General features: G+C 37.7%; 1 protein-coding gene and 1 long non-coding RNA gene across 3 annotated transcripts in view; one reads left to right on the plus strand and one right to left on the minus strand.

The window, feature by feature from the left end:
• The window catches only part of LOC143736369 (uncharacterized), a 402,538-nt gene that overhangs the window by 131,356 nt on the left and 243,215 nt on the right, over nucleotides 1-27,967 (minus strand). The gene's annotated exons all lie outside the window — the stretch shown is intronic.
• On the plus strand, nucleotides 263-27,955 carry LOC143735382 (uncharacterized). Of its 2 annotated transcripts, none has more exons than XR_013203146.1 (3): nucleotides 263-330; nucleotides 27,218-27,279; nucleotides 27,885-27,955. It is a non-coding gene; the product is annotated as an uncharacterized LOC143735382 (long non-coding RNA). The 2 variants fall into 2 exon arrangements; XR_013203147.1 differs by lacking the exon at nucleotides 263-330 and adding an exon at nucleotides 26,857-27,133.

Raw genomic sequence — 27,967 nt, forward strand, 5'->3', positions numbered from 1 at the left:
ATTTACATTTATTTTTCATATATATGTGTATGTGTATATATGTATGATCTTTATTTTGTATTGTACCCCTGACCATGTTTTGTATTGTATCCATCTGTTTTTATACTTCTTTTAGTATTTGCATAGTTCTGGTTTATTTTCATGTCCTAAACTTTTAACATAGTGTTAGCTGTAGATCAGACGGACAGATTCACTCACACTAATGGCTCATTATGTCTATTACAGATCAAGGCCTACCGTTATTGTTCATAGTGTTGATCTCTGCTGGATCTCTGATGATTGTTGTTATAGTCGTGATCTTCTGCATCTGCAAGAAATGTAGAAAAACAGGTCAGAAGAGCAAGCAATTATTCTGTATAAATATCTATCCTTTTTAAGACAGAAATTTCAATATAATTGTGAAACTGTCGTTTTAACATATCGGTGATTATTGTAAATGCAGTCGAGATCGAGGAGGAAGAAAGGACTGATTCAGCATTGTGTAAACCGTGCAAATATTTTTATTGGAGATAAACTTGAAATATATCTGTTTATGTGATGGTTTTATGTGAGAATCCACTTTCCAAGAACTACAGTGTTGTGTGTGTGTGTGTGTGTGTGTGTGTGTGTGTGTGTGTGTGTGTGTGTGTGTGTGTGTGTGTGTGTGTGTGTGTGTGTGTGTGTGTGTGTGTGTGTGTGTGTGTGTGTGTGTGTGTGTGTGTGCACTTGGATGGGTGAAATGCAGCACAAATTCCCATTCTTGGCTGCACGTCACTTTCACTTTCAGGCCACAGGATGAACAGCACCCCCTGCTGGCCACACTGACACCTCTTCCAGCAGCAACCTGGTTTTCCCATGAGGTTTCAGAACCAGGCTCAACCCTGCTTAGATTCAGTGGGTGTACAGGCGAAAGCTTAAGCAACAGGTATGGAATATATATAACAATTCGATAGACAAAACAAACACATATTTGCCATTTTTGTAGCTGCTACAATTCACAATTCAAGTCTTTCAGTGCAGTTTCTACAGGTTCAGTTCCTGAGATTCAGAGTTTGATCAAGGACACAATGGTAATATTTCACTGATCAACTTTTGCTGTAAACTGCCTTTTTTAACCACAAAACTTTGTTAACCAGACATTCAAGCATCAGTGTGGAGTGTGAAATGCAGTGTTGGGCAAGTTACTTTAAAAAAGTAATTAGTTACAGTTACTAGTTACTTCTTCCAAAAAGTAACTAAATTAGTTACTCAGTTACAAATTTTAAAAGTAACTAGTTACTTAAGAAAGTAACTATTGCGTTACTTTCAAGTAAAATTTAATTTTAAATGCTCAAATGTGACCCCACCACTACCCCTCTTTAACGGAACTTAAAATACATGTGCATGTTCAATTATTTATGATAAATCTGAATATTATAATGAAATGAACACTTATTACAATACATTATTAACAGAAACATGAAACATTGTACACACATCTAAAAAAAAAATGTTGCTGTGGGACAAAGTGAGACTAGCCTCCAATCAAATACATGTACTGTATGTAGATATTATGTTTAAATAGTGGATCAATGCAAATAAAACAATAGATGTTTTGGAACTTTTGATATTTATTGCCCCTCAACAGGCCACAACTGGGCAAAATTAAATTAAGCTTGTTAAGCAATATACCAAAAAGACTGACTGGCTTGTGTTGTTCCTTGTGTGTCCTGTCCTGTACGACTATGCGTTATGATGGGTCGTTCGCAATTCATGAGCGTTAGCCGTTAGTGATGATGGGTCGTTCGCGAATGAGCGTTAGTGATGATGGATCGACTCGTTCGCGAATGAGCTTTTGATGATGGGTCGTTCGCGATTCGCGAATGAGCCGACTCTAAGAGCCATATCTCGCATATCTGAAGAGCCGACTCTATTTTTACAAATTTAGCCTATAGAAATTAAATAATTATGTAATAAAAATTTAAATATTATAGTCAAAGTCATTTAAAGAGCCGTTCGTGAGCCAAAAGAGCCGGCTCTTTTCAGTGAGCTGAGTCAAAAGAGCTGAATGCCCATCACTACTATGCGTGCTTTCGAACAACCGCCCAACTCTACCTCTGATTGGCTTACAATGACATTTTACTCTACCTCAGCCAATCGTCAGCATTTATGCGCTTGTCTCGTGCTCTGCCCACTAACCAAGGAAGAACAGTAAACAAAGTATTTGCCTCTCGCTCAGAGATCTAGTTGGTCTGATGAAAAAAAAACAGCTTCATCAGTTATAGTAACGCGCCGCATTTTTTGGCAGTAACGGTAACGGCGTTATTAAGATGAGAAGAGTAATCAATTAGATTACTCGTTACTGGAAAAAGTAATGCCGTTAGTAACGGCGTTATTTATAACGCCGTTATTCCCATCACTGGTGAAATGTATAATTTTTCAAGTATTCCTGTTAAAAAACCCAGTTAAGAGTTAACAAAGCTGGTTGAACAAGAGATGTGGTTAAATGAGCTGTTCCACGAACGATGTATAAATAACGTTTTTGTGCAAACATTTGGAGAACAATCATTATATTACCATTACTGGAATAACCCTGAGAGATCCTTTCCAGAACATTAGCTGAGGTCTGAGATTAACATTCCCTGATAGTGTAGCCTAGATGACAATGCTAAAATTGTAAAAAAATGTAACATAATCAGGCATTGTCAATAGTATAGAGATTGAATTGCATTAAAATGCTCATTTGCACGTATAGTCAATGAAGAGCACTTGCATCTTAATTTTCCCAGTCAGTTATAAATGAATATAAACAAAACAGATGATATGTCAAGATCACGTTTACGTGCACCCAAATGATCTGTTAGTAATGGGACTGATGGCTCAGATGGATTGACAAGCCTTTATGTAAACAACTCAATCAATCCAATTTTCATCAGACTGAAAAGGGTAGTGTAGATCTGAACTGCTCGTATCAGGGGGGATAAAAACATACTATAATAACAAATTACATATGTCTTGCATCTTATGAACTAGTAATGGATGAGAATGAATATTTAGTGAACCTATGCTCTTCTTAAGCTCTTCTGACATTTTTGCTTTCTTTTTTTTTTTTTTTTTGGTTTGTTATCAAGGCAAGTATACTTGAGGCAGCTCCGGTGGTTATCATTGTGACTTTCTCCTGTTCTGAATACACTTGTGCAGAAGTTTTGTTCTGAACACGTCAAGGACCCCGTTTCCATGACATTGCGAAATAGGAAATAATGTGGTATTGTAACACTGTTTTTCTGTGAGTAATACGAATTTCAGATGATCTTTTTCCATTTCTTTTTTCTTAATGTTCACATCTCTCTTAATGTTCCTTTTCAGTGACACTATTAGAATAATAACGTTACTGTGGGATTGTCCCATTAGCAGCACCCATCTGTAGATTGCCAGTCGGTTGAAGGGACACTGTGACATCATTCTCCTGAAAGACAGAAACAGATTCACAGAAGGTAAAGCAGAAGTTCAGTATAGATGATTCAGTATTGATGACACGTTTTGTTTTTCTCTCTGATGTATGTGTCTGAATGTAAAGACCCCTGTTCTTCATTCTGAAGTCAAATTGCACAAGATCAGTGCTCTCTTAAAGTGACACTTCTCCAATTTTCAACCAGCTTTGTATTGTTATAATGACGGTAGTATATGTAAATGAACAAAGTTTACTCGTTCTCCATGTTACCTGGACCCGAGAAATTCTCTTTTCACCTGAGAAATTCACCCGAGTTTATTTGTCAAGCAAATGTCCGCCTGATGAAGCGAAAACGCTTTTGACAGCTCCAAAGCTTTTCGTGACAACTAAAGATTATACTTCCGCATGTTTGTATCCGCGCCCATCGACAGTCGGATTGACAGAGGGTTATTAACAGAACAGTTATTTTAAGGGTAGGTTTATTACTGAAAACAGAATTGTACTATGTATACTCTTTAAACAGCATTATGTTATAATTTAACACTATGTCAACAGCTTACTTATATGTGATGCCGTTTTGCTTCAGGCTTAAAGTTTTCAGTTTCTTTCAGTTTTTCTCTAGCCTCAGCCTCAGATGTCTTGTCCACGGACTGTTGGATGAACGTCTGATGCATATGGCACGCTTTTCTGAAAAGTCATGATCTAATTGGTTGAATTCTACAGGATGTCCGTGAGACGTGTGTGTCGCATTCTTTAATGGTCCGCCCGGAAACAAATGCTGTGACACCAAAACCCCTCGTAGAAGAAGTATAATCTAAAAACGCTGGATTTTTGAAAGTATGTGAAGTTCGCGGCACCATTTTTGCAGTAAATCTGCACAATGTTCTTAAATTAAAAATGTATTAGATGCACGCCAGTCTGTATTGTAGGAACATCGACATTATATTGTCACGCCCCTAAACATGACACGGAATCAAAACGAACTGTGATTGGTTGCGTTACATGTCAGTCAAACATCCTATTTGACGATCCATGGCCAAGGAAAGCTGCAATAGAGTCCAGACCTTCTGCCGTCAGCCTGAAGATCTGAATACCCGAGACTAGTTTTGGCCTTAAACACAGTGTTTGTGGTCAATCATATTTACAATTCTTTAGTCCAGGTATGGGGAATGTCGGTCCTGAAGGGCCGCTGTCCTGCAGAGTGTAGCTCCAACTAAACTTAATTTAAGGACCGATGTTTCCCATCCCTGCTCTCCAGGACCGACATTCCCGTTCCCTGCTTTAGCCGCTTCCTACAACGGGCTGGATCTTTCACTGGAAACCAGAAATAACGAATTACCGCTAAACGTTTACTCTTTGAATTCTTGCACCCGTGAACGATACAAGTCGATACCATTATAGGGATGCACGATTAATCGCAATGAAACCACACTCGAATTGGCAAAGGCTGCAATTATTTTATACACAGTTTGTCAGTGTAGCGGCTGATCGGTATAAAATCCTGCTCTATCTGAACACCAGAGGGCGCTCTCACACACACATGCCAAATATACCCCACCAAAGAAGTAGATTACACATTTTTCAAGGAAATCCCTTTGGACATCATACTATCCCTGTAGCTGAATAAATAGATGATTGAAATGTTTTGATTAAACATGACTAATAAACACACGACTGCCTTGTTCTGTGTAAGAAGCCACATCATCTCACTGTCGTTATGAAGTGAGTTTGGAGTAAAAGGATGTTATTAAATGTTGTCTTTTGTTGGACAAGAGGTTCATAAATGCTTCTCATGTTTGGAAAGATGTTTGACGCATGTTGCTTTTTCAAATGCATGTTATAAGTGACTCAAACTCACAGTGCTTTCAGATGGAGCAGCGTTTACAGATCCGTACATCAATGACAAGTTGTGCATAACAAATTATCACAACCTTTGCGATTTCAAAATCGCAATAAGCCACATTGATTTAAGTGCGATTTCATGTAAATTGCAAATAATCGTGCAGCCCTATACCATTATGACTACTAAGTTTGGTAAGAAGTATTTCCTACTAAAGCAAGGCAGCATTTAACTCCAGTAAGCGTATCCATAACAGTTTTTTTGAACAGTCAGTGAAGTTTGTCTACCGATTTGGCAAAACTGAGTCAACAGACTTCTCCCTCCGTTGCATTTCTACTGTATAGGCAACAAGGTTTTATTGAAAGTCCATTTTGCCAGCGGTGAATTACCCCTTTAAATAACTCAATAATTATAGTTTTTTCTCTGTTTATTTCTGAATGAGACCACACATGGTTCAAACAGATAAACACCACTTACAGATCTCTATCTGTTATAAAGTCAGTGTTTTGCAGACCGAGATTCAGATCTCACAGTATCTCACCTGATCATGATCATGGGACAGTGTCCAGTTTCCTGTTTAAACAACAACAACAACATACTCATACTCTGGTCAATAAAAATACACACTTAAATATTTTTAAAGATTCTTTTTGTAAAATACATCTCATTTACATTATGAAAGATCAGCTGTATGTAATACTTGCCTTTTCGTTTTGATCTGTGGAGACAGTAAACCCCAGCAGCAGCAGCCATGAGCAGAATAACACCAGCAGCACATATTCCTCCAACAGCAGCTGAAGATAATCCTGAATCTGAAGGAGCTAAAGACACACACACATTATTCCATTTCATTATTACTAGAGATCAACTGATAATCAACTCTACCGATCCACCTTATTTTTCAAAGCAGAAGTAATGTGTTTTCTGTGACTGTGAGACTTCTGATTTATTACCCGCTATATGGAAATAAAGAGAATAAAATATCAAAGTGCAGTAAACTGTAAAACTGTTTGCGCTACAAACCAGCGTGTTTCTAATTAAGACAGTACATTAAAATATTATGGTTAGAAACACCAGTTTTCAATATCAAGCAGCATAATGAGCTGTTTTATACAGCTAAAAATAACTGGAAGCGAATGACACCGGAAGTCAGACACATTAATACAAATGGCCGCACTCGTTCTTACCTGAAAAGTAAGGTGGATACTTTTGACTGACATTTACACCTGTACATATTGTAGCAATAATCAGATTGTCAGCAGTTCGGTCATTTGATTAATCAACTAGATGCTAACTAGGGGACACCCCTCCTTTCTTCAGATAGTGACAAAAGCAGATGTCATGGGACTTTTAAGTTACTAATTCACACACAAAGCTTCTATCTATTCATGAACTGCAAACGAAGCAAATGGTGTTTGGACTTAATTAAATTACCGATGCGAAAAATGCCCCCGTGGCGTTTTTCACTGATAAGCGCTCACTGGACCCTGTGTTACCACATGTGACCCAACAGGGGTGCCTCTCTGGCCGGAGATCCCGTGGTGTTCCCCCCCTCTTCACGGCACCTCACAAACACAGACACCCCTGTGCAAACCGACCACTGACCATTGTATTCTAGACTTAAACGCATCAATTCAAAGAACGCACACACATACATGAAACGCGTTCGATCACGCGGGTTGAACTCCGAATACACAAACCTACGCACACACTCAGTAACCCCCCCGACACTGACTGCTCGATGAACTCTGAATACGCACCCACACAAAGAAGACAACCACGTGCAGCTAAAGTAACGTTTTAAATGCATAAATGTTTTCTGGTTGTGTTTCATGATTCCCTTGTGACCAAATCTGTATAACTGTAAGTGTATAATATGTGACCAATCTGATATGTGTCTAATCACCGAAAATCATGTATTTTAATCTTACTAACGCCCAACCCTATCGTACGCGATATCGTTGTAATCAGAATAATCAAAGAAGATTGAATCAGCAACTCAAAATTCAATCTGACGCATACTTTTATTAATATCTAGTTAAGAAGTGTATTATTACTAAATTTGTAATCTTCTGTGATCCGGAAGGCGTGTACTTCGCAAACAAAAATAAATAGTTGAGAAAACATAAAAATGTGAGGCAACTTGATGCAGTAAGACTTTTGGGTTGTCTCAACAATTATTTTTTAGTTCTTCTCAGTAAAAATACTTTGTTTAGCCAACGTCAATTTGTTCGTTCATGAAATGTTGATTGTCATATTTTGCTAATAAATATATTCTTGTCACAGCAACTGAAACAACAATTACTGTTGTTGAGGTAATTCATATTTTTCTGTTTTCTGGATGGAAAAAAAATAGTTGGCAAAATAAGGCGTCACCACACTACTAGCCTTTTTTTATAGTGATTTTACATCTATTTGCAAATGACAAACATGGACTTATTCCTTTATCAGTTTATTTACATTTATTCATTTACAGACACTTTTATCCAAAGCGACTTACAAATGAGAACAATAGAAGCAGTTAAACTAACAATAGGACAGCGATATGCAAGTGCTATAACTCTTCCCAGTTTAATCTAACATGTACTTTTTTAAAAAAAATATAGAATAGAAGAGAAGAGAAAGAGTTAGTATTAATGGATCAAGTGTTGCCGAAAAAGATGCGTCTTCAGCCATTTCCTGAAAATGGCTAAAGACTGAGCAGCTCTGGTTAAGTTAGGCCGATCATTCACCAGCAGGGAACAGTCATGGTAAAGGTCAGAGAAAGAGATTTTGTGCCTCTTTAAGATGGCACCACAAGATGACGTTCGCTTGCAAGTTTCTATATTTCAGTTGTAAACACATGCAAAACTTAAATGCTTGTTTGTAACCAACAATAAAATGCAGTATTTTTAGTGTCTTATTGCAAAATCTTAACCTTTTCAAAACATTGAACCAATTGGAAACACTGGTCCAATTATGCCTCACCAAAACTCATTAGTTTATAAAAGAAAGGACTTGCAAGGTGCATCCACACTCCAGAATTGGTATCCAAACTGTTCGTCTTTGTTGGTGACAAGGTATGCCACGACACTGTTCCATTTTCACTTTTAAGTGTTTTAACAGTTTGTTTTTATAAACACATTCTGAATGGTATCAAAAGTGTACTTGAGATATGAAACGTTGAGAGCAGAAGGCCAAAAAAGTATGCCAGAGCAGTCGAGGGATCAGGGAGAACTTCCAGAATAACAAACTCCTCCTCCAGTACAACAGCAATGTTCTGGATCATTGGGTGTTATCTTCCAACATAGAGAATGCCAAAAGAGACCCATTTTGCCCCATCTTCAGGTTCCTGTAACACAAAATACAAATAAATTTTAGTTTAAAATTCAAGTTAGTTTTATTCTCAAAAAGCAAGTGGTATTTTAACATTTTATGAGAATGAACCCACTATGCATTAGACTAGTTTTCAGATTTGTAGTGGTAGATAGTTTTATAATGTGAAATCATTAATCAAAAGTTAATATTATAAAAGAACAGACAACACAAAGAATGGCAAGACCAGGTCTAGAACAAGTAAATAAGAAGAAAACACAAAATCTGGAAACGCTTTAAACTAGGGGTGTCCAGTCCTGCTCTATGGGTCACTGTGCTGCTGAGTTTAGCTTTATCTCCAATTAAACATATCTGAACCAGATAATCAAGATTACTAGAAACTTCCAGGTAGGTTGGAGCTACACTCTGCAGGATTTTGGCCCCTACAGGAGCAGGTTTGGACATCCCTGCTTTAAATGGTTGGTTTACCCAAAAATTTTAATTCTGTCATCATTTACTCACCCTCATGTCGATCCCAATCCGTAAGACCTTCGTTAAGCTTCAAACAGAAATTAAGATAAATGAAGATAAATTTAAATGAAATCAGAGCTTTCGGCCCCTCTATTGACAGCCTACACCACTACCACTTTCAAGGCCCAGAAAGGTAGTAAAGACATCATTAAAGTAACCAATGTGATTCCAGCTTTTTTTTTTCATTTCCAGAAAATGTCATTAAAATACCACGTTATTGAATAATTCAGTGTCCTTATTACACCAGTGTATAAAGTGGCAGATTCTCCTTCCATCACAGACTTTCTCTTCGTTTTATCTCGTTCAGCAGCAGGAACACCTGAAACACAAAACCAACAGATGATTGGAGGATCTTGTTTTGAGGTAAAAGAAACACAACATGACATAACTGTGGATATGAAAGTGATAAAGATAGATAAAGATAAAACAGGCTGTCTCTTGACTTTCAGTCTGAAAAGCTACATTTATCCACATTTGTGATTTGAAGGGTGATCTGGGATGACATTGAGAGAAAATTACATCATCATAACAAAACTGACAAAACTCACCATTGGAAAAAGTAATTGTCTTAAAGGGTCAGTTCACCCAAAAATTGAAAAATTTGGTCAGTAATTACTCACCCTCGTGTCGTTTTCTTCTTTGTGGGCCTCAGAGTGAGTTCACGTAGTGTAACAGCGCTATGCAGAACGTAGGCTCACTATTGGCTAGCATCACACTCATGACCAGCGTCAGCCAATATTGAGCCTACGTTCTGACGTAGCGCTGTTACACTACGTGAACTCACTCTGAGGCCCACATACTGTAGAAGAAAACGTATTCTATTCGCTTGATAAACTTAAGGTTGAGCCACTGTACACTCTTAGAAAAAAGGGTTCATTGGGGTTCTATATAGAACCATAGGGTTCTTTACTCAACTCCAAAGAACCTTTTATGCTAAAAAGGTTCTATAATGACAAGAAAGAACCCTTTTGGCACAAAGGTTCTTTAGGCTATTATTCATTCATATATTATAATATTCTGCAACATTTTGTAGTTGTAATTAAAGTTGAAATTGTAGTAACTTAATATCATATTTTAATCATGCTGATTTTTGGAGGAGAAAAACTGAAATGGCACTCGTGATATTGATTAACTACATAAAATTATATAAATATATACATTTTCTAACCCCCATATCTTGAATTTTCTGATCATTCACATGCATTCATAAATGCTTTTGAATACACTGAATAATGCAGTGAAAGAACGCACTCAAAATGCACACGCGCACTAGTAGCCTAACCTATAACTATAACTAGACTTCATCATGTAACTTTAGATGCGTGCACTCTGTAGGCCCGATTTGTTTAGTTTTTGAAATATACTTGATAATGTTAAAGCGCACATCATTCAAACTAAAAATACGATATTATCGCAGACGATTTAGCTATATCGCACACCTCCATATTGACCTTATCGTCATCATCATCATCATCATTATTATCATCATAACAAGAAATTAATCAGTACAAAAACAAACATAAGGGCTCATTCTAAGCCATTTATAGATGAGGCTTTCGTCTTGTCTTACTTAGCCTTGTTTGCTGCTCTCATTATTTGTCATTTATGTGAAATTATTGTACCGCAACTAAACAATTTTGCATTATGGATTTATTTTTTTTATCTGTTGAACAGCAAACATAAACAAAAAGAAGTAATAAACTCTTTTCATTAATTTTACAAAGTAGCTAAACAATTTGTTTGCATTTGCGCGAGCATTTACGCGCAGCGCTGTCTCGCGAGTGCGTGCGCGCACGTTTTTGAATTCCAACGGTCGAGAAGAGACTGATCCCCGTCTGCTGATTTAAATTGATGGTCTGACGGAAATATTGTTGTGGTAAGTCAAAGAAATACATCGATTTTTTTAAGTAATTTACTTGTTATAAGCTTTAAACCCATTAGTAATGAAGTTGTCAATTTTCTACAGCGGATTTACACTAAAACACGAAAGAGCCTGAACCGCGACAGTGTCACAAGTTGCCTTACAGTAGGCCTAGCTACATCGGTAAGTTAAGTTTTGTTGTGCTTGTTGCAAACTGTTACATTTTGTGTTTTCTGATCCTAAGTTTTTAACTGCAGATAGTGCTCTAATCTAGTTTTTGACCACACACTCAAATGGTCATGAAGAACAGCCATACAGAACAGGGCGCTTGTGCGTTCAGCTTAGGGGCGGTTCTAGACCCTTTTTAGGTGAGCTTCAACCCCCATATTTTTCGTCTCAGCCCCCCTAAAACTATAATCATCTATCTGAACCTATGATCTGAACGATCAGGCCAGTGCTGCTTCTTCAGTAAAGTTTATCATTCTCTCTTGTTTACTGATCGACCCCACTAAAGGTGAAATCCTAGAATCGCCCCTGCAGCTAGTGGTTAAATGTACTCGCACTTCGGCTCAGAAATGCTTTTATGATGCTAGATAATTGTAAACAACCCAATGTGAACACTCCTGTGATGAAATTCAACCTTTTCAAACTTTATGAATGCTTATTTTATGTTCAAGTCAATTGGTGTCTAAGGAACTGGAAGCAGGCCGGTTTCTAAAGCACACACAGCTTAAAGGGATAGTTCACTTTAAAATGAAAATTCTGTCATCATTTACTCACCCTCAAGTTGTTTCAAACCTGTATGAATTTCTTTCTTCTGCTGAACACAAGGGAAGATATTTTGAAGAATGTCAGTAACCAAAACAGTTAACTGGAACCATTGACTTCCATAGTATTTTTTTTCCTACTATGGAAGTCAATGGTTCCAGTTAACTGTTTTAGCTTCCCTTGTGTTCAGCAGAAGAAAGATTCATACAGGTTTGAAACAACTTGAGGGTGAGTAAATGATGACAGAATTTTCATTTTAAAGTGATCTATCCCTTTAACTACAATTAATCTGCCCTGATAACAAGTGTATTAAATTGACACTATATCTTTACTTGGAATGCACTTGCTTGTAGACTGTACAATTAGGGTCTATTCACATGTTCTTATCCCCCTTCATCCATTAATTTCCTAAATCACTTTTCCTCTTTAGGGTTGTGGTGGGAAGGCTGGAGCCCTTTTCCCTCAGCAACATTTTTAAATTGCCTTTTCAAATACAAATTTGTTTAATGCTTTTTTGTAGAAGATTTGTTTTTGAGAAATGTACATACACATCATGATTGTTCATTTTAAAGTTAGGCGATTTTATATGAAAAATCAATAAATTATTTAGAAATTCCACTAATATTATTTACATTCATATTTACATTTACAGAATAAAACTTTACTTTTCTTATGGTAGACTAAGAGGTTAATAAAGTAGTGACATGTAGATGATGTGAAATTAATAGTAACTTTCTGTTTTCCTTTTCAAGATTACATAATGGTAGACAAATGGACAACAGATGATGTCTGCAAATGACTCCAAACCATCAACCTGATTGATTCCAAAGAAGTCTTCAGAGGTATTTAATGGAGTTCTGCAAATGCCCATTCTGTAATGTCATTAAGTGTACAATACACAAGTACCTTAAACATTTGCAACTACTTCACCAACACCAGCGAGACTTTAAAATAATATGTAATATAGAGGGCTGTAAGAGGAGCTATTTCACAAACAATTTATATGTTTTTCCAACTTGCAGGAATCAGTAAAGCCAACCAATGAAGCTTCAAACCCCCTCCATGCAAAAAGAGCCAGCATCAATATGGAGGGTGTCAACATTGTGAGCGCAGAAATGGATGTGATGGAGGCAATGGAGTGCCTCTTTGCTACTTATTTCGTATTCAGTGTGGAATACCCCAAGCACATCACTGACACGATGAAGTTTGTTGAGCACTACCTGTTTAAACTCTCCAGCAGCCAAAAAAAAAAACTGTCTGTCCCAGTGCTCAAAATGTATAATCAATTATCATAATACTTTGATATGTCATGAATAGTGCTAATGTAAATTTGTAAATATGAGGCCATTGATGTTATTCTGAAATGCTGATCTGAATTTGAATCTGTTTTCAGAATTTAATCTATGTATTCACATTCTTTATGAGTGATATTAATATGAATTTGTAGATTTTAAGTACTTCTATATCTGTATATTTCCATTGTGAGTTATATTAATATGGATTTGTAGTTTTGAGGGACTTGATGTTCTAACATTGATGGGAATTTAGATTAATTGTATATTTGCATTATTTATTAGTGATAGATTAATGTAATTTTGTACATTTTATGGACTTATATTGTAATATGTAGATGTAGGTGAAACTCTATTTTCATTATTTATGAGATATTTTTAAATGTCAAGTATTTTCCATGCCATGGACAAAATGCTTTTGGATACTTTTTCCACGGAAAGCTACTTTTTAATGTTTTAATGAAAAGAAGGGCTGCTTGGGTGGGGAAATTGTGTTCTATACTGCAGAAATCACAGTCTGAGAGCAAAGAAAATAGTTTACTTATGAACTATGAAGATGACTCGCTCGTTTGGCCGGTTCAAACAGATGCAATAACACATTGTGTACATTGTATTCTTACTGTACAACCGCATGTGCTGTTGTTGGTGTCGTTGGATACTGTATATTGCACATTCCGATTGCAAAGACCTTCACATTGTCTCTGTAAGACGAGTGCCAGAAAGTCTAGGCAACCCTTCGAGAGAGCAAAAGGCTCCTGAGAATTAACATTTGAACCTTGCATCCTTGCATAATTATGTAACCACAACATCCGAGACGCAGCACACAGTGCAGCTCACACCTCACTTTGACAATCTCCCCCTTCTCCTCGTCTAAAACTCACTGAAAACCCATGAAAGGTTAAATGTGTACAAAAAAGTAACTATACATGTTTGGTAACATTTAAAATGTCTCGATGTGCCTGGTGAAATGGTCTCATTCTCCCAACCATAATGAAAACTTAAAGGGCCCCTATTATGGATTTTTTTAAATGACCATTCATGTAGTGCGAAACATCGCTCTAGGTGAATGAAAACATCCTGCAAAGTTTTAAATCTGAAAGTGCAATGTATATAAAGTTATTGTCTTTAAAAAGTAAGAGTCGACTCTGAGTCAATGAAATGAATCGTTTTTTAAAATGAGTCATAAGCCGTTTCGTTGTGACGTCCAGACGAAACATTAGCATATTGCCCATCCACTTATTGCGCAGACACCAGGGAAAACTTGAAACTCAAACACTGCAGCTGATTCCGAAGACACTGTGCTCTACAATGTAAAGCTAGTTTTTTTTTCACTGCCCTAGGACGAGCATGTGAAGAATCAGTGGTTAAAATTCATATTTACTGCGATATCACAGCAGTATAATCCTAAGCTTTTGCTGTGTTCCCTTTATTTTACTGACGACGACTTCTCAAATCTCGGAGTTAAATGCAGGATTTGTAAACCGCTTGCTCTTGAAAGATGGTGTTCAAAAAACGTAGTTTTGAGTTTTATATAGTGTAGGTCTCCTGACTGGCTAACTCACATTATTACTGTCTTACCGAAATACTTCTGCTGATCAACTATGGGCCAGTATTACCTAAAACTGTGTCTATTAATGCAGATTGTCTGTCGTTCTCACTACTTTGAGGAAAGATTTGTTTTACCAACGTTTATGTTACATCAGTCATTCACTGAGAAACGTCCTGCTCGAGTCGTCCTTGCGATGGAGGTTCAGGTTGAATAACTAGTTCTTCCAGTGTTTCATTATTGGACTTGCGCTCGCATTGATATGGTAAAATCAACGTCATTGTGGATGTGTGGCGTGAGAGTGTGTGAAAAGGGTCAATTGCGCGAGCGTGAGAGTTGGCAGCTCTGCAAAAGCTATTATAATATAAGTAAAGTTGGTCGACTCATCTGTAATAGTGTCCAAAATCTCTACTGAAGTAAAACGGTTAAATTAAGGTCAGGTGTATGCATTCCAAAAGTATTTGATTGTGTAAGGGTGAATCCGACCTTCTAAGATATTAGCTAATTACCTCTGTTTGATGAACAAAACTGGCGAGATTGTGTCGTGAGACCTGGGGAAGATGCAAGGTCCTCTAAGTGATATAGCTTCCTAATCTGAGCAGGTAAAACATAATTAAAGAGTTAAAAAAGAATAATCAAACATTCTTTTTATTTATTTTTTTTTATTTAACCTTTATCCAGGTAAACTGTTTGAGAACCACTTCTCATTTACAAACATGACCTGGCCAAGAGGCTACAGGAATAAATAAGAACATACTGTACAGCTGTACATAGTCAAACACATAACACATAAACAAGCAACTAAATTAAAAAAAGATAGACAACAAAGGGGAAAAAGAAAAGGAATAGAGTGCTTAAATATGTGTGTATAAATATGGTTCATGATTGTCAGCAGGAACAAGAGTCAACTATGTAATTTTCTAGGTTTTGCTTAAAGGTGGAGATTGGGATCAGAGATGTAAGTTTCAGGGTATTTTGTAGTATGTTCCAGTCATGTACTGATGCAAAGCGGAAGGCATTACGTCCAAAGGTAGTAGAAGTAGAGGGGATACTGAATTTAATCAAATTACTTGCTCTTGTGTGATAGGTGTTATGAGCGGCATGAAGTAGGGATGACAAATAGAGAGGTGCCTTGCCCAGAATTGTCTTGTATATGAGGAGAAACCAATGATGGAGCCGCCGGGTATAAAGGGAGGGCCAACCCACCAGTTTATACAGGTCACAGTGATGAGTGTGAAAGGGTGCATTAGTGGCAAAACGGATGGCTGAATGATAGATTGTGTCAAGTTTTTTTAGAGCTGTTTTTGGTGCCATTCTGTAGATAATATCGCCGTAATCCAAAATTGGCAGTACTGTCGTCTTAACGAGGGTGCATTTGGAAGCATGGGTAAAGGAGGCTTTATTACGGAAAAGAAAGGCTAGTCTAGCTTTGACTTTTGTTTGAAGGTTATTGATGTGTGTGATGAATGACAGGGATGAATCCAACCAGATACCTAGATATTTATATTCTTTGACATACTCCAGAGCCATACCGTTCATGCAGGTGATTGTAGGTGGAGTCTCTGTAACCTGTTTTCGGCTAAAAAGGATACATTTTGTCTTACTGGCGTTAATACGGAGGTGGAGACTGTCAAAGAACTGCTCTATATAGGTGAAGCTGAGTTTAAGACTGGAAGCCGCAGAAATGGGAGAGGAACCAACTGAGTACAAAATGGTATCATCTGCATAAAGAAGCAATAAATATGCTTCTCACTTTTAATTCATTCGCTCACTTTTAATGATGCCCAGATATCATTAAAACCCTTTTCATTTATGGAGTCAGATGAAATAACGAGTCAATACATATGATAAAATGTATTCCATTTAATCTTCTTGTGTTGCGTAAAAAGAAAGACAGTAACGCCTCGAATCGAATGCCTCCATTGGGTCGATTGAGCCGGACCTTACACCCCTGTCTCAGCTGATCACCCTGGGGTTAAAAAAAAAAGGCTGAGATCTGATGCTGATGCTGCTCCAAAATATTAGTACAAATTAAGCGTACATATTTATTGCTTCTAGTTACCTTTTCAGAGCGGCCCTTATAGAAAATCAGCATACAATGTGTCTGGTTATCATGTGAACTTCACATACTCGCTGCTGCTCTACTGTCACAAAATCAATTGAATATTACTTATGGAGAAACAATAATTTATATAAAAGCACCATAGTCACATGCATAGCATTTTAAAAAAGCTTTGAACGTGGCTCAGCCAATCATAATCACGACTGGAATTATCCATTTTATAATTGTAGTTAAATGGGGTTTTTTTGGGGGGTTTTTTCCTACAAAATCTATCCACAGCATGTAAAATACGTACTATTTAATGTGATATATATATATTTTTAAAACTCTGAACGTCAATAAAAAAATTACTGAACACAATAGGCCTAATGATGTGATTTAAATGGACAAGACTTGATTTTAAACGTAATGACTCACCATGAACAGTAACATTGTAGATCTTCTCTCTGTCGCTGCTGCTGCTGATTATCTTTAGTAAGTTGTGTAAATTGTCCTTATTTTGGAAACATTTAAATCTATTACGGCTTCTGAAGGATTTGATAAAAAAAAATGGATCTCAAAATCACAGTGGCATTATCATTCCTCTTGTTTTGTTAAGATTATTTATATTTTGCATAATCTGCAAAGGGCTATGTAAACTATGAGCTTGGGTATAAGCTGTGCATTCACAAAATACAACTTAATGAATACCCATACAATATTTTTTGACATGCCATACCAAATGTTGTTTTCAGTCTGCCACATAACATGTTTTTATCTATTGTGGAATAAGTTTTTATCCAAAACCAACTCGAATTACATTCAAAATTTACAATCGTTCAGTTTATGCACCATTTGTTCACACTATGATGCCATCATGTATCTATTAGATTAGTTACCAAATCTCATGCCCTGAGGCCTGAGCATTTACGTGGACTTATTTGAACAATAGCCAACTTCGACAATATTTTTTGACGTTACAGCCTAATTGGCCTTGACATCGATAGTTTAACATGCATTTTAATGGCCGATCAAACAAACAAACAAACAAACAAACAAAAAAAAAACTACAAAATACAAATGATAAATATATATTTATGTAGTAGCCTAGCCTATATAAAGCGAGTAGAGTTGATACTAAACTGCGTCACGTAGCTGCAACACTAGTACTTTCCGGTGTTCTGACTGATATTTGCGTGGCTTAGAATGATAGACTTCGGTGTTTGTTTCAGCTTAGTAAAACATCAGGCCATGTCACAACACACGTAGCCTACTGTAGCTTGCAGCTAACAACAATTTTATCGAGTTTATTTCACAGTCAAAACACATTTCACGCTGACTCTACTATCTAACAAGTTGTGTCACACGGAGCATGGCAACCCTTTTCTGGGACTGTTTTGACTGAAAACATAACTGTTGTAACCGAATATAGGCTACTGTAAATAGCAGCTAGCTTAGAACACCGAAATAGACAGATAGGCGTAAATATCTTACCATGGTCGAGACACCAGCAGAGCATTTTGATACATAGAAGTGTTAAGTTGTTTCTCCTAGTTACACATGCCGCCATTTTCCCACACTTGAGAAAGAGAAAGTGAAAGCAAACTGTGATTCTGTGCGGCTTTGAAATCACTACATTTACCGTCCGTCAGCAACTGGACAGGAGAGTGAAGCATGTGACAGAGTAAAGTAATACAAAATAATTATAATTATAAAAATAAAATAGAAAATAAATTATTTTATATTCTGTTTAACCGTCCTGTTTCCCTATACCTCCAACATTCCTCAGTCAGGCTACAGCACTATAAACCACTGACTCTTTCTGTGCATTACGAAATATGCTTATTACTGATAAATTATTAATTCCTATGCAACGTAATGATTCTTTAAAAATGTATTCCTTCTCTGTTATATTCTGTGCAATGAATCAACACATGCCCAACTGATTCTGCCATGTTGCAGAATCTCTTTTCCTTATGAGAAAGAGATTACTTATGAGTAATTAAGGGATGTGTGCCCTAATCGAAGTCTATAGATATTGTGGAATCTTCCTTTCTGCTTTCTTATGTATTTCTCTCTACCCCAACTTGATCCTATTTTATGTCTACCTTTTGTCTCCTTGTCCGATTTCTCTTACATTCTGTTTAGAGCAGATTTTATTATTGCTTTAACTTAAATTTTACTAGTGATACATTAATATATTTCAGTTTGTTTCAGAGATCTCTTTGCCTATGTATCTACCTTCTGATTGCCATCCACCCCCACATGTGCCGACCCCATAGAAAGGAAATGTTTACTCCTATTCTGTATATTCTGTTCATATTGTAATATTTCTTACAAGATATCCCGCATGGATGTCGACTTTCCACTATTTAAACTCATTAAAGCTGAATATGAATCTGAGCAAATCACTACATCCATAGGATGAACTTATTCCACCCATTGAAGTGTCATTAAAATTCCAATCATTTCTGCTATACTGAAACATGATCTGTGATTCTCTTTTCAATACTGTATTTAAAATAGGGAATGTAAACCGCTGCTGCTGTATGTCCAGAGTCTGAATTCTTTGATCCATCTGTAAATATTTGAATACTATTGTACTGTTCTTGATTTAGGTGCTATATAGTTTACTTTTTTTAATGTTTACTATCATTATTAGAAACTACAATTCTTACATTTATAACTATATGGTATAATTTGGCATTTAATGTTTTTTAATTTTAATTTTTAGGTTATGGACATTAATAATCTGGAATTTAAACATTAGCTTTCACAGACACGAACAAGAAAGTGAGAGACCACTGCAAAGTTATTATTCGCTGTAACACTTATTGTGTAATTGAGGACTTGATTTTAGCTTAAAGCTTTATCCCAGTTGCCCAGAAAGACAAAGGGGAAGAGGGACTTGTATAAAAGAGACAACAGATTATGGTCTTGGTCTGTAATCTTTCTCCAACTATTACCTGCTGGTAGATGATGTAACTACACACTCTGAATACAAGCACATTTCTTCATTGCAATAGCCTATTCTTCTAAAAAAAAACTTGGTTTAAAACAATACATGACTCCTAAACACACCATAGTCACTGTAGCTGTCTACAACCTAAACCCAAGCACCAAAACATAATCAGAATCAGAATCAGAATCAGAATCAGAAAGAGCTTTATTGCCAAGTGTGCTTGCACACACAAGGAATTTGTTTTGGTACTGAGGCTTCCAGTGGACATATACAAATACAACATGAAACATAATACTACAAATTATAAGAATAAAAAATAAAAATATAAATATATGAGAATAAAACTATCACAGTTGGGTTTAGTCAGAATAGACATTTTCAGATTTACAGATTATGAACCTATTTACAGTGTTTTGAATATTATAAATAAATAAATCTACATATAAGTATCACCTGAGTTGTGGGATATTGCACTAAACAGTGGGAGTATTGCACTTACAGGCATATGCCTTGGGAGGAGTGTTAACTGTTCAGGAGGGAAATGGCCTGTGGGAAGAAACTGTTCCTGTGCCGAGATGTTCTTGTGGCCAGTGATCTGAGTCTCCGTCTTGACGGTAACAGTTCAAACAGGTGGTGTCCAGGGTGAGTGGAGTCTGTGATGATTTTACCTGCTCTCTTCCTCACTCTGGAAGAGTACAGGTCCTGGAGGTTTGGCAGGGGGGCACCAATAATCCTCTCCGCAGTCCGGACTGTCCGTTGTAGTCTCCTGATGTCTGATTTGGTAGCTGAACCAAACCAGACAGTGATGGAAGCGCACAAGACAGACTCAATGACGGCTGAGTAGAACTGAATCAGCAGATCCTGTGGCAGGTTGAACTTCCTCAGCTGGCGAAGGAAGTACAGTCTCTGCTGGGCCTTTTTCACAGTGGAGTCAATGTGATTGTCCCACTTCAGGTCCTGAGAGATGATAGTGCCCAGGAACCTGAATGACTCCACTGCTTCCACAGTGCTGTTCATGATGGTGAGTGGGAGGAGTGCTGAGCTGTTCCTCCTGAAGTCCACGATCATCTCCACTGTTTTGAGCGTGTTCAGCTCAAGGTTGTTATAACTGCACCAGACAGCCAGCTGTTCAACCTCCAGTCTGTAAGCAGACTCGTCACCGTTTCGGATGAGACCGATGACAGTGGTGTCGTCTGCAAATTTCAGGAGCTTGACAGTGGGGTCTTTAGAAGTTCAGTCATTAGTGTACAGGGAGAAGAGCAGTGGGGAGAGAACGCACCCTTGGGGAGCACCAGTGCTGATTGTGAGTGTCTTGGATGTATGTTTCCCCAGTCTCACTCGCTGCTGCCGGTCCGTCAGGAAGCTGGTGATCCACTGACAGATCGAGGATGGTATGGAGAGCTGGGTCAGTTTGGCTGTGAGAAGACCAGGCATGATGGTATTGAAGGCCGAACTGAAGTCCACAAAGAGGATCCTTGCATAAGTCCCTGGTCTGTCGAGATGTTGCAGGATATAATGCAGTCCCATGTTGACTGCATCATCCACAGACCTGTTTGCTCTGTAAGCAAACTGAAAGGGATCCAGCAGGGGTCCAGTGATGTCCTTCAGGTGGGCCAGCACCAGTCTTTCAAACGACTTCATGACCACAGACGTGAGAGCGACAGGTCTGTAGTCATTAAGTCCAGTGATTTTGGGTTTTTTGGGGACAGGAATGATAGTGGAGCGTTTGAAGCAGCAGGGAACTTCACACTGCTCCAATGATCTGTTGAAGATCTGCGTGAAGACCGGGGCCAGTTGGTCAGCGCAGGCTTTTAAGCAAGCAGATGAGATGCCGTCTGGGCCTGAGGCTTTCCTAGTCTTCTGTTTTTTGAAGACTCGGCTCACGTCCTCCACACAGACCTTAAGCTCAGGTTGGATGGCAGGAGGGGGGAGTGATAATTGGAGAACAGGAGGTGATGCTGAATGTGTGAAGTGCAGATCAGACCGGGTGTGTGGTGTGAATGAGGGCTTTTCAAACCGGCAGTAAAATGAATTTAAATCGTCAGCCAGGTGTTGATTGTCCACAGATCGGGGGGATGGTGACTTGTAGTTGGTAATGTTCCTCAGGCCATTCCAGACTGATGATGGGTCGTTGAATGAAAACTGTTTTTTCAGTTTATCAGAGTAGTTCCTTTTAGCAACTGTGATCTCCTTTGTCAATCTGTTTCTGGCCTGGTTATACAAGATTTTATCCCCACTTCTGTAAGCATCCTCTTTGGCATGACGAAGGTGTTTGAGTTTCCCAGTAAACCATGGTTTATCATTAGAGAATGATAAGAAAGTCCTGGTAGGAATGCATGTATCCTCACAGAAACTTATATATGATGTTACAGTATCTGTGAGCTCATCCAGATCATTGGTGGCAGCTTCAAAAACAGTCCAATCAGTGCAATCAAAGCAGGCCTGTAGATTCTGCTCTGCTTCATTAGTCCATCTTTTCACAGTCCTTATTCCAGGTTTAGCTGATTTCAGTTTCTGCCTGTAGGTCGGTATGAGATGAACCAAACAGTGATCAGAGAGCCCCAAAGCTGCCCGTGGGACCGAGTGATATGCATTTCTTATTGTGGTGTAACAGTGGTCCAGTATATTACTGTCTCTGGTGGGACATGTAACGTGCTGTCTGTATTTTGGTAGTTCACGGGAAAGATTTGCTTTGTTAAAATCCCCAAGAATGATTAAAAGAGAGTCTGGGTACCTTTGTTCCGTTTCAGATATTTGTTCAGCCAGCTGTTGTAGCGCCGCGCTCGCGCACGCGTCTGGAGGGATGTAAACATTCACGAGAATGAAAGAGGAAAATTCCCGAGGCGAGTAGAAGGGTTTACAGTTCATGAAATGTGCCTCTAAATTAGGAGAGCACATCTTCTTCAGTGTTGTTACATCTGAACACCAACTTTCGTTAATGTAGAAACACAATCCACCACCTCTCGTTTTCCCCGTTAGCTCTGCGATGCGATCCGCTCGGAACAGCTGGAAGCCCGGCAGATGTATTGCGTTGTCCGGTATGGCTTCACTCAGCCAGGTTTCAGTGAAGCACAAAGCAGCAGAGTTTAAAAAATCCTTGTTAGTGTGGGTGAGGAGAAGAAGTTCATCCGTTTTGTTAGGAAGGGATCGGAGATTCGCGAGATGAATGCTGGGGAGTGCAGTGCGAAGGCCGCGCTCGCGGAGTTTAACCAGCGCGCCGGCTCGCTTCCCGCGTTTGCGTCTGAACGCGCGTTTGAACAACAACGCTGCCCCTCCGACGAGAATGTCCAGCAAAACGTCCGAATAATCAAAAACTGTAGAAAAGGTTTCTGGTGTGTGTTTCCTAATGTCCAATAGTTCGTCTTTGGTGAAACTGATAGGAAAAGAATGACTAAACGCAGAACAAACGAACAAAAACAACACAATAGCTGGAGAGCTCCACACCGAGGCAGCCATCCGCGGCGCCATCTTGGAAAAAAAAAAAAAAAAAAAAAAAAAAATAAACTCTTATAAATCAGCAATGTAACATATTGTCAGGGTTTGGGTTGGAAGGAGCGGGGACGTAGGTGCAGAGTTGATGGGCCTTTAATGATAATAAAATAAAATAAAAACAGACAACAAAAACTACCCCGAGGGGGTTGACTAGACTTTGACTTTACTTGACTTTTGACTTTTGAGTTTTGACTTGACTTTGACTTTGACCTAAACACGACATAAACACGCAGCAGTGAGAACACTCATAAGCCACGTATTCAAACAAAACATGACAACATGAAAGCACACAGCTAGTGAAAACACAAGCTGCATGCAACACAGCACAAGACAAAATGACATGAAAGCACATGAAACAAGGCACACAGACAAGACAAAACAGGAGTGCCAGGGCTCTGTCACAAAACCAAGAAATAGACGACAGAAGTGACAGAACCCTGACACATATAGTTGAACACTAAAAAGTATTTACCTTTACTAAAAAAAGTGCGTAAAATAACATTTGATTTCAATGTGTACTCAAAATGCAGTAAGCAAAGCATGCTGGGAACTAGATTCACTATCTAGTTAGTTATGCAATTAAAAATGACTCAGTCACAACTAAATATAAAGTTAACCTAACATTTTACATATTTAAGTGAATTGAACAATCAAATTAAAGTGTGACATTTTTTTATCAAAATATTGACAGGCAGCAAAAATCCTTATTTATATATATATATATATATATATATATATATATATATATATATATACATATATATATACATATATATATATATATATATATATATATATATATATATATATATATATATATATATATATATATACATTTAATACTTGTTTATCAATGATGCATGATGGGTTAGAATCAGTTTGACCTCTGAACTGTGACTCTTTGACTGTTTTTAGATTTGAGATTTTTTTTAGATAAAATCATGTTCCTATAGAAATCAGACCACAGCAAGTTTCAGTTTTACTCAGAAGTTAAGCTGCTAATGTCACACCTCAGTAAAACTGGCAGCGTGAAATACCAAACAGTTTTATCTTTTCAGTTGTTTTTCCACATACATTGATATAATTGATCACCCTATATGCATATTTCAATTGAATTATAAAACCATTTTAAGGTCATTAAGCTCCTTCCCATACAATTCAAGACGATTCACACAATAGACAACTACATATGAATGATAAAAAATATATATTTTCCACTATTATGAGCCAGAAGAGTATTTATAATGTCATATGAGGGGCGTTCAGAATGTGTGAACTAGGAGGGCTACACTCTGTCGTGGGAGGATTCACACCAGCGTGAGTGTTTCCAGCAGATAGTCTTACTGTACATCAGACACTGAACTACTGAAGAAAATGTTTCACGTTCTTGTTTTGTTCTGTTTGTGCTGGTGCCATCTGATCGGTAAGTTATAAAACATTTTTATTGCTAATATTTCAAAACAGAGATTGCGTGTGATCTGATTTGCAGTCAATCTCTGCCAAAACATTTTAAAATTGTGATTTGCAGGCCTTTAAAATTGTTTTTAAACATTAAGTCAGGAAATAATGGAAATATCTATACTGAATAAACTCATTGCAGGTTAAAAAAGTGTCACTTTTTGGTGGTTTCAATTGATTTTAAGGCTTGTTAGTGGACATATTAAGCAAACTCTAAAAATCCCCTTTTAGTATAGCCTAAAATTTGTCAAAAAGAAATGAACGTGCACAACTACAGCTGACTTGAGGCTTTGTAAACACAAATCTTAATCTGTTCTGGTTTGTTCATTAGATGCGTTTAGTGAATCAGTGTCAGTGATGGAGGGAGATTCCGTCACTCTAAACTCTGATCTTACTAAAATACATGAAGACGACGACATACTGTGGAAATTTGGAGCTAAAAAGTCTCTTATAGCTAAAATCAGCATTGGTAACAACATCTTCACCACATTTGATGATGTTCCTGATGGGAGATTCAGAGACAGACTGAAGCTGGACAATCAAACTGGATCTCTGACCATCACACACACCACAACTGAACATACTGGAGTTTATAAACTAGAGATAAATGGAGCAAAACTGACATCAAACACATTCAGTATTTCTGTCTATGGTGAGTAGAAATATCCTTTGTCTTGTCATTCGCAGAGTTAAAATCAGTTCACAAGTTAAGTTCAACCGACAGCATTTTTAGGATTGTGTTGTTTAATACCACCAAAAAATTATTTACACTCATCCCTCATTTGGAGGTTATGTTGACACTTATAATGGATGGATTATAATTTGGAGCATAAAAAGGAAACTTCAGAAGCACTTCAGAGTTTTTACATTAATTTTACGGTTTTCTGGTGCTGTATTGTCATTGGCAAAGAACTTGTATTGTAAGGTTTACAGATCGGCCCCATTTTATGGAATCTTGTTTCCCCCACTTAATAATAAAAAAAAAAAGGTAATTGCGACTATTTATCTCACAATTCAGACTTTTTTTCTCAGAATTGCAAGATATGACCTCGCAATTCGGACTATTTAGGGGTAAGTCTTTTTACCCCTGCAGAATTAGACTCGCAATTGCGGGGGAAAAGTCATAATTGAAAGAACAAAAATTCATAATTGCAAGGTATATTCCATGGCGGAAACAAGCTTTAACATTCACTCACTCTAACCAGATTTGTTGTAATTGTGATGGAAACTTTAAACCGAATATTAAACTAACCATGATGCTTATCTTATCCTTATCTAACTTACTAACACTTTGAAAAACCATGTACTAAAACGTTCTGTTCTGTGTTTTTGAATGTTGCTGGCCTGTTGCCATAGCCCTGGTAAGTGTAAAAATAACAATGATGGGAAATGGAACTAGACAGATGTCTAAACTTAAAACCAAAAACAGTTTGGTTCTACCTGGTAACAGAAGGGTTTGTCTATGAAAACCAATCAAATTGTGGGGAAATGATGTAATGCATCATGGCATTGTTGCCATACCCTATTCTATAAAAACTGTTGTATCCGTGTTTTCTGGTGGGATTCTCTCTGAAATTGGTCTGAGATCCTCCGGCCGTGATTAAAGCATATTCGAAGGCATTGTCTGAAGTCTGTTGGTTAGCTGCGCAGCAAGTTAGGGTTATTAGGCTCAGCCGCCGTTGATGTGTATGCTGGAGTATAGGGTTAGACTCGGCCGACGTAGATGTGTAGACATGCTGGAGTATAGGATTTGACCATGGAAGTGACTGGAACACCTGAATTCAATGATTTGGAGGGGTATCCTAATACTTTTGGCAAAATAGTGTACACTCAGATCATCAACACACTACACTTAAGATGTTTAGATTTATCCATATTTCTAATTATTCTGTCATGTTTTCCAGCTCCTCTTGTTACTCCTAACATTACCAGAGATTGTTCATCATCATCATCATCATCAAATTGTTCATTGGTGTGTTCAGTGTTGAATGTGAGTGATGCGACTCTCTCCTGGTACGCAGGAATGAGTGTATTGTCCAGCATCAGTGTGTGTGATCTCAGCATCAGTCTCTCTCTACCTCTGGAGGTGGAATATCAGGATAAAAACACCTACAGCTGTGTGCTGAACAATCCCATCAGCAACCAGACCACACATCTGGACATCAACACACTCTGCCACACATGTGCAGGTATGATGGTGGTGGTATTGACATTGATTAATTAAGCTGATCTATCAAGTTACATTGATGATGTTTTGATCCATGTGTGGAATTTGTTCTTTGGCAAAACCAACAAAAGTGCATGAACTTAAGGCTTATGAAGAATATCACAAGCTATTAGGAAGACACATTCCCGTTTAAGCCTGGAGTTTTAACCTGTCTCTTTTGTCCACCTTTGACCGCTTCTGTCCTGATTTCTTCAAGGAAATGGCCTATGAAAATAAACTGTAAACTTCTAACATAGTGTTTGTTGTAGATCAGACGGACAGATTCACTCACACTAATGGCTCATTATGTCTATTACAGATCAAGGTCTACCTTTATTGTACACAGTGTTGATCTCTGCTGGATCTGCTGGATCTCTGATGATTGTTGTTATAGTCGTGATCTTCTGCATCTGTAAGAAATGTAGAAAAACAGGTCAGAAGAGCAAGCAATTATTCTGTATAAATATCTAATATTGAAACTGTCGTTTTAACATATCTGTGATTATTGTTAATGCAGTCGAGACCCAGGAGAAAGACAAAACTGATTCAGCATTGAGTAAACCAACAACACAACAACAGGTAAGAAGTTTCAAGAAGTTGTTGCAGTCAGCAAGTGTGATTTAAGTTTAATTTGACTGAACTAGATCATTCCTCTTATAATCAATGGAGTTGCATCATGACGCGTCTTTAAAATCACTTGCAGGCTATGTGGTGTGTTATTTTTAAATAGCCTAACCCATACAAAAGCAGGTTTTATACCATTATATTTTCATTGTAGAGAAAGTATGTCACAGAATTATTCCTCATGTCACCTCTGCTGAAGTGTGTCCTCGAGCTGCAGTGTCTCTGCGGTTTATCATTATCTGATGCAACTTTAGCAGACATTGGTTTCTTTGTAGACGTTCTGCAACAAGTGTCTGTGCTGTTGTGTGAAAGACAGTTATTCTCAGCACAGGCTGTCATGACAATCCTGCAGAACTGAATCTGTTTGATGATTTAACTGTTTGAAAAGTCATGATTGATGTCATTTCCTCTTGCTGCTCAATGTGATCTGTAGTAGTAGTTTTTCAAAAAACAAAATCATCAGTATTTGTATATTAAGTTTTGCACAGAGAAACAAAAGTTTGTGTTCTTATTGCCTGTTGCATCAGCAGTTTCCTGACTGAGTTTGTCTTTCCTTTCAGAAATCGAAGACAGAGTCTGTGTATGAAAATGTCCCAAAAAAATGATGATCAAATACCATATCTACTTGAACTTTTGTTAGAGC

This window comes from Siphateles boraxobius, unplaced genomic scaffold, assembly GCF_051911475.1.
Source record: "Siphateles boraxobius isolate OS27281-9 unplaced genomic scaffold, OSU_SipBor_1 13, whole genome shotgun sequence".
Taxonomy (NCBI): Eukaryota; Metazoa; Chordata; class Actinopteri; order Cypriniformes; family Leuciscidae; genus Siphateles; species Siphateles boraxobius.